Source organism: Morone saxatilis, unplaced genomic scaffold (assembly GCF_004916995.1).
Source record: "Morone saxatilis isolate NCDOM2014 unplaced genomic scaffold, NCSU_SB_2.0 Contig14, whole genome shotgun sequence".
In the NCBI taxonomy this organism is placed as follows: domain Eukaryota; kingdom Metazoa; phylum Chordata; class Actinopteri; family Moronidae; genus Morone; species Morone saxatilis.
Genome location: NW_023339696.1, coordinates 1238828 through 1247170, shown reverse-complemented (window position 1 = coordinate 1247170; position 8343 = coordinate 1238828). Strand labels below are relative to the sequence as shown.

Genomic DNA, 8343 nt, shown 5'->3' with positions numbered 1-8343 from the left:
ATATATATATATAAGCAATCAAATGAGCCTTTGCTAACAGCTAATGCTGTTGATTGTTCTGTTTTAATTCTACATTATCTTAGTTCAGCAATTGATACTGGATCGCATTGAAAAATGGGTTAGCATCTGGGATACTGCATTAGACTGATTTAAATCATATTTGTCAACAGAATCAGTAGTCGCTGGTGATGCTCCATCTTCGTGGGCCCTGTTGACTGTGGTGTTCCCCAAGGCTCCATCCTCTGTCCTCTTATTTTTATACATTGCAAATATTTTTACACATTGCAAATCCTCAGGCGTGTTGGAGACTTGAAAACAGTTCATACAGTTCCATGACAAATCGTAGGTCAAGTAGAACTTCTCTCTCTAATAGCTCCATGAGGACTGTCTGTTCCTGCCAGTCCTCCCCCAGTGTCTATTTCCAAAACTCTGTCACTGGGGCTACAACAGTGGCTGTTTCTGGCTGGCAAAAGTGTATTTTTAATGCAGGTAGAAGTGTGTTTGTATTGTCAGATCATTTTCATCCTAAAAGCAGTGAATTCACTTCTGTGAAGAACAGTAAATGTAAAGTAAATTGTCTAATAGAACAACAGCCAACAGAGGTAAAAGAAAACACTGAATTAGTAAAAAAAAAAAGCCTATCAAGTCTGTATACACCCACCTATAACGTGTACACCCAAGTACACCCTGGGTGCACCAGGCGAGCTTAGCCATGAAATTACCAAACCTGACGCCCGATGGACTGTGCACTGCACACTCAACTGCAATATGTGCAGTGCGCAATAAAAATAGCCTATCATTGTAAAACAAAATAAGTCAATTTAAGTCTTGATAAAGTAGCTTTGCTAATTTAAAGTGACGCTGACTTAATTTTGTAATTTTAATTTGTACTGTGAAAACAAAATACCTAGTAATCAGTGCTTAATCAGGAATGTTTCTGTAACTAAAACTGAGTTACTTAAAAATTGTATATAATTCCTTTCAACACGTTTTTTTGAGTTGAAATAACTGATCGCATTATAGCGTAGTTTAAATGTATTTAGTTGCACTGTGTTGTTGTTTCCACAGATTACAGACCTGGAGACAAAAGTGGATGCCCTGAAGACCCCCAAACCCTCCTAGATTGCTGCTACGTCCTACCTCCTGTCTGTGACTGAAAGGAGGAGCTCTGCCTTCATTCTGACCTGGACTGTATTTTATTCCAATCAACCATTTACTGCACGGACAGGTAGTAAAAAAAAAAGAATAAACAGGGATGACAATTGTAAAAGAGAGGAGGAGGAGGGCGACATACAACAAGGAAAGAAGCAACCTCACATCTGACATCTGCCAATGGCTTAGAGCTCTGTCAGACAATAACCAATCCCAGAATGCACCTTCTGTAATACCCAGAATCCTCCTTGTGTGTCTTCCTGGCAACCGGCTTGGCAATCAACACAGAAATCACATTCAACAACCTGTACTTTATTTGTGGATGATCTGTTTTGGCTTCTCCTCTTGTCAACAGCGGTATCCTACCGGGATTCTACTATTGATTCAATTTTATTTTGAAAAGGCGCTTTTATTAAACAGGCTCGTCACAAAGTGCTTTATAGAGTGACAGAGGGCATAAATGCAGAATTAAACAGAACAAACGAGAAAGGACAAAGGTAATTTGATTGCCGTTGTACTACTTTTGAACTAGGTGGTTGCGGAACCATTCCTCTTTTGTTTTGTTTGTGACTGGACTGGATTCTTGTGAAGAGGACTAACGTGCTTTCTGTTGTATAGCATTCGAATCAAAAACCGCAAAGGAGAAATGGCCACCTAATTTTTTTCACCTCAAGACTCAACACAAATTCTGAAGTGGAACCTGGTAGTAACACACAACAAAAAATAACTCTGTAAAGGAAACAACCACCACCTGCTGATAGTAAAGTAATAAAAACTGTAAAACAAGATGGACGACAAATTTCAGATCAGTGACAAAAACTGAAAAAAACAAAAACGCCCACCCCAGCCTTTGGTTTCTCTTTTCTAGCCTAACTCTCTGCAAGCGATGGAAGGAATCAGGCAGAAGTGTGGTGGCATACTGTTTGTATATATTCTATACATGTATTTAAAAGTGTTTAAATGGCTTAAGGAATTAAGTGGTCTAATATCCGAGAGTAAGGCAGTGCAGTGAGTGGAGGGTGAACTAGTTCAGTAGTCCAGACTCAGCCTGTTTCATCTCTTTTCTATCAACATCAATGGCAAACAGGGTGTGAATAGTCTAATGTGCTTATAGAGCTTCTAATGGTGTATATTTGTTGGTGTCTACTACAGTATCTGTGGGTTTACATGCACACCAACTATCCTGTTATTCAGGATAATCATGTGCTATATTCTTGAGTTGGTGCAGGGTTTTCAGAAATCTCCTCTTATCCAGGGTCACCAAACACCAGAATATGCTGATATTCTGAGGCTATTTTGTGTACAGCTTCCACTTGCCCTCACTGCATCATTTTGTAAGCTCAGGCTACATGGGGAACTGAAAATATTCAGTTAATTCCTGTATTCAGAAACTGCTTATATGTACAACAGGATCTCTTGAGGTGCACTTGTAGTGTCAGTTGTTCAAACATTTTTTGGAGGCAGAACTGCTCAAGAAAAAATCTCATTATTTGAAGTAAGCATAAGCATAAGTGCCAAAAATGTGTGACCAATACTGGATTTTTAAGGCAGTTATTTAATTAAAGAGTTACTAAACACTGGACTTTTTAAGGATGCTTAAATTTGATTAATAAAGAATTATGACCAAGACATGTACTAAGCATTTAGTTGGAAAATAAATAGTCAGTGTTTTCTGGTGGACAAACTAGTTAATGTTAACAGTGTTTCCAAATTATCTCAGTTTTTATTTTTGGAACTTCAGAACCATTTCCTCTTTGACCGATAATACTGGCTACTACAGAAGAAAAGAAAGGTCATAATAATTTCAATTTTTTTAAATGAGCAACTGTATACCTAATTGTAAAACTGCAAAACTTAACTACTATTGAATATATATTATTGACATTTGAATATCACAGAATTTATAGCATTGGAATTCCTCATTTTTTACTATCCCTCTGACTTTATGTGGTTTAAACTCTTACTTAAAGTACAATATTTTAATGTAATGATTCAGTGGTATTTCAATATCAGTACTGTGTATTCAAGAGTGGTTCAATTTCTAAATGAGCTTCCCAGTTGCTTATAGAATTCAACTTTGCTCAGTCAGGCTCTAATAGCTGGTGAGCTAGGTAAGCTGGTTAGCCTTTCTGATGGGTTAGGGTCCTGTTGCTATGTATGCTAATTTAGCCTACTGACTTCCTTAAAGTGTACACAATGAATGATATTAGTCCTTGCCAGTTCTATTTTTATTGATATTTTGATCAGTATTTGTCTTTTCTAATCAGCTAATGAAGCCTTGCCAATATACTACCAGGATAGTTTTGCCTCTGTGAGATGTTTGTGGAACTAGACATTCACATGGATATGAGCTACAGTGTTATTCAAAAAACCGTGTGCATGTAAACACACTCCACATCTCTTGCATTAGGAGAAGAGTAGAAAGTCCCAGTGCCAGTATTATGCGTTTAGAATATGAACTTAAGTTAGTGATACATGACATCGTCCAAAAATGGGTTGAATACAGAAATGTTGCTGTGGTCTTTAAAGGTCAGATCATTTTAGAAACCACTGGAGGTGCATCAGGTTTATCTTTTCCCAACAAGTTTATTCTTTGGTCAGATCATTTGGGTAAATCACAAGCATTTTTAAAATATTAAGCAGAAAGAAAATTGTTAAAAGTAACCAAAGAAATGTTATTTCTTGTCAAAAAATAAGTCCTGTTTGGTTAAAATGTTGAAAATATATTTTACTAGGGCAGGGAATATCAGTGACTTACTGTAGATTGTCCGTTAAAGCTGCATTGGGTAACTTTTATAAAAATAACTTTTTGTCATATTTGCTGAAACTTTCATTATATCCTGACAGTAATGGTATTTGTAAGAATCCACCGGGCCTGAATGAAAACAACCATTCAGAGCTGAGAAAGATGTAAAGCTTACCAGGGCATCAAATACCAACACTCTTGGTTGGTAGCTTGTCTGTATTTGAGTAGATGGGAATGAAACTCAACAATCAACTATCTTTCTCTGCTGTGATTGGTTGTTTTTATTAAGGTCCATAAACATGACAAAAAGTTATTTTATAGAAAATGTACCCACTGCAGCTTACTACTCCAAGACTTTGCAAATTGGCTAATACAGAATTATCTTACTTTGGAAATAACAAAGGAAGACATTTGTCCATTCCCTTTTAAGACCCTGTGTCACTGTAGTTACAGTACAGTCTCTGTTTATACAATATGATTGTATATTTCTGATTTGACTATTATCCAGTGGTTCATGATGACTGTTTGATATTCCAAATATGAGGTTCATATTTGCATGTGGATGGAAAAATGGTGCTCACTAGGACAGTGTTCACACACCAGTTACTTATACAAAGTTTAAAACGGGCTAACTGTGTAATTTGCTGCTCTAATGTTGTCATTTCACCGTGGTGATTATTACGAGTTCATGTGCATGCTTATTGAGATCATACAGCTTGCTGGCAAGCTCTTATAAGGTTGCATTAATTGAAAACACTGAATCACAGAACGGTTCTATCAAGCAGCCATTTTTGATTTTAGTCACACTCTCGCAGCTCAAATTTGTCCCTTCTCAAGTGTTGCTATGAAGTTTGGTACAGACATTCATGCACCCCTCAGGATGAATTATCCTCTAGCACCACTAATGATATTCCCATTAGCCTCGTCTAAACTTTGTAAATTGTTAATTTAGTGCTAATTAGCAAATGTTAACATGCTAACAAGCTAAAGTAAAATAATGAATATGATAGGCTAAAACATTGTACTTCTTCCAATCAGCATGCTTACATTGTCTTTGTGAGCATGTTAGCATGTTAACATTAGCATTTAATTTAAAGAATTGCCTAAGTGCAGCCTTAATAGAGCCACTGGTGTGGCTGTAGACCCATAGTCATGTTAATATAAATTATTTTCTTCTTTGCCATCTTGCAAACACGGAATACGTTCCACAAATATGTCGTGAAAATTAATACCTAATGTAGCATAAATTGATAATTGTTGTTAGTAGAAGGCGTGTCACAGTGGCACACAGTGCGACCGAGCAGCTCCAAAACACCAACTTCTTCTGGTTCAGTGTTTTAATGCCTTTTAAAATAAGGTATTTGTTCTCAACTTGTTTTGCGCTGAACAATCTGTCCCCGTATACTTCACACCTACACAAATGACAAGACCCCCTGAGGCATCCTTTGACCTCCGACCTACAGGAAATCATTTGTATTCAATTTTCAGTGACTCATGGGAACAAAGTTTGTGCGCTGCTCAACTTAATAGCTGTTAGCCACAAACAGTAGTATGAGAAACTTTAACCAACAGACAAAGGTCATGTTTTTGTTTTCTGCTCTGTCTCACTCTCCATTCTAGATATATGGTGAAATATGTCATGTTGTTAAAGCAACAGTTTGAATGATGGATTAATTATATATCATGATATAAGCATATTTGAATTGGACAAAGGGGAGTGACACCACACTCACAGTATACGGTTGATGTTTTCATGTAAGATCATTTTTTAAAGACACCAAGTCTTTGTCCAGAACTTGCAGTATATTTACATTATGTTCCAATTGGACAGGAACAAGGGTCTTTGAGATTTTTAAAGGAATGAAAATCAGCCATAAGCAACTCTTTTGAGTGTTTTAATTTCTTAAGTATTTTTATTACAGTTTCATCTCTATGTCAAACCAATGTGAGCTGTACAAATGCTGTTTTATCAACAAATCAAAGTCCTGCTGGTCACTTTTGGTTTAAAGCTGCAGTAGGTAATGTTAATAAAAAAAAATAAAAAAAAAGTTTTGTCATTATTGCTGACATTTTTTAATGTGTTTTAACAGTAGTACGTGAGACAGATAATCTTTAAAAAATCAGGTTCCTCTGGCTTCTCCTACCACTCACAATGGTATTTTCAAGAATCCTCCAGGCCTGGACGAAAACAACCAATCAGAGCTGAGAAAGATAGAAAAACACTTGGGTTGGAGGCTTGAAGATAGTTGATTGTTGTGTCTCATTCCCAGGGTCCCAAAGCATCTGTATGAGAAAAAACAAGCAACTCTCTTTCTATGCTGATTGGTTGTTTTTGTTCAGGCCCGGTGGATTCTTGTGAATGCCACTAGGAGCACTATGAGGAACCAGAGGAATCAGATTTTTTCACAGATTATCTGTATTGTGTACTACTGTCAGGATATAGTGAAAGTTTCAGCAAATATGACAAAAAGAATTATATAAAAAATGACCTACTGCAGCTTATCTTACCACAGTGAGTGATCACTTTGCCTTGTTAAGACTATTAGTTAACATGCTGCTTTTGCCTTTACAAAGCCTTCAGATGTGCGCTAGCTGTAGCTGACTATCACACTTGTTACCCCTCATGTCTGCCCATCACATTTAAAACAAAATATGTGTTTAAGGAGTGTTTGCCACTGAGTACAGTACAGTACAGACAGACTGCCATTTTGGCTGACAGATTGTAGCACAACAGCATTTAACTTTACAGATTGTAGACAGATCGATTCCTTTCACCAGGACATTTTTCAGTGTTTGGTCATTACTACCCATATTTTAAATAGTAATCCAACTCCACTCTTTCCCCCTGCTTCACATTCTGGGAGATGACCTTTAAAAACCCCTGGTAGCCTCTGAGCAGCTCTGCTGGAGCAGGTGAGAGGGTTTAGTGCCTTGCTTAAGGGTTAATAGTAATTGTAGTTGAGAGACCTTTAAGGCCACACACAGTATGTTTTGGGGAGTAACTCCACACAGGTCCCCTTTAAGCAATCTTTGACAAAACTGATTTATTGAGAAAAGTTTTGGTATATGCAGACGACACGATTCTCTATGTCCAACGACTAGAGCTGCAACACTAGTCAATTAATTGATTAGTTGTCAACTACTACATTAGTTGACATCTATTTTGACAATCAATTAATTGTTCTGATTAATTTTTACAAGAAAATTAGCAAATTCTTTGGTTTCTTTAGCCCTCTATGACAGTAAGCTGAATATCTTTCTAAAACAAGAAATTTGAGGATGTCACCTTGGGGAAGCAGTGATCAACGTTTTTCACCATTTCATTGTCAAAACAACTAATCGATTAATGGAGAAAATGATTGACGGATTAATCAACAATGACAGGAATTAATTAGTTGCAGCCCTACCAAGGACCTAGTTTTTCTTGCTTGCAGGCCTAGTTTGACCTTGACTTTTGGCTTTCTTGATGCGATAACTATTTACGATGCTCAGGGTGGAAACCTGACTGGACGACTGTCAAATTCTGTCCTGTAACCAGAGGTAACTGGTCATTAAACACTTAACATCCAGAGCAGATAGAAGTAATAGAACAGACGCCTGTTACGTAGATTAAGTATAAGCTTGTGTTCACAAACCAACTTTTAAGAAACTGGAAAAATAACAGGAAAGGTTAAAAATGCAAAAGCACTTTTTTAAATTTTTTTTTTTGGGGGGGGGATTTTCCATCTGCTTTGTTCTATTACAATCCACTACCCAAATTTCATGGCATTTTGGAGCGATTTCAGTTTTTTATATTAGCCCTTTGCTTAGCTTCTTCAAATACATTGAGATGTCTACGTAGGGGTGCCAAACAGTGTGAGCAGGACAATCTGACAGTGTGTAAGATGACCTTTGAGTGTGTCTTGGGTCTGAAACAGATTTCCTTCTCTGCCTGGTTCTGTTCTTTAGTTGATGCCACCATGTTTGTCTGAACCAATACCTGTCTGTCAGCATTAATAAATAAAAATATGTTGAACAAGAAATACAAAAGGGAAACTTGATTTAACTCTACAATTTACTGTTCTTTTCTTTTGGATGTGTGTGTTTACTAACCCTACCCTAGCGGACTGTCTCTATATTTAGAGTACTGGAGGAGGAAGAGGTGCAGTACAGTGATCTCAACCTGCTGTCTTTAAGAAAAGACGTCTGTATCCAGGAACGACTGCTACATGCAGTGGTGGAAGTATTCAGATCTTTTACTTTGTAAAACACATAGCATATACATTTAAGTAAAAATACTTTATATGAGTAAAAGTCCTGCATTCATAGTGTGTAAAATGTAAAGAGGATCTTTTGGCAGTTGTTTTCATTAGTGTATAATATGGAAGCCCATTTCTGCCAATGTGACAGGAAAAAAAGTCATTATAAGTAAGTTTTTCAATATTTCACTTTATTCTGACAGTAGT

At 36.9% G+C, this 8343-nt stretch overlaps 1 protein-coding gene across 1 annotated transcript in view; it reads right to left on the bottom strand.

The window, feature by feature from the left end:
- LOC118323034 (neurabin-2-like) overlaps positions 1-8343 on the bottom strand; it is a gene marked incomplete at its 3' end in the record, with an annotated part of 10583 nt that overhangs the window by 2050 nt on the left and 190 nt on the right. The gene's annotated exons all lie outside the window — the stretch shown is intronic.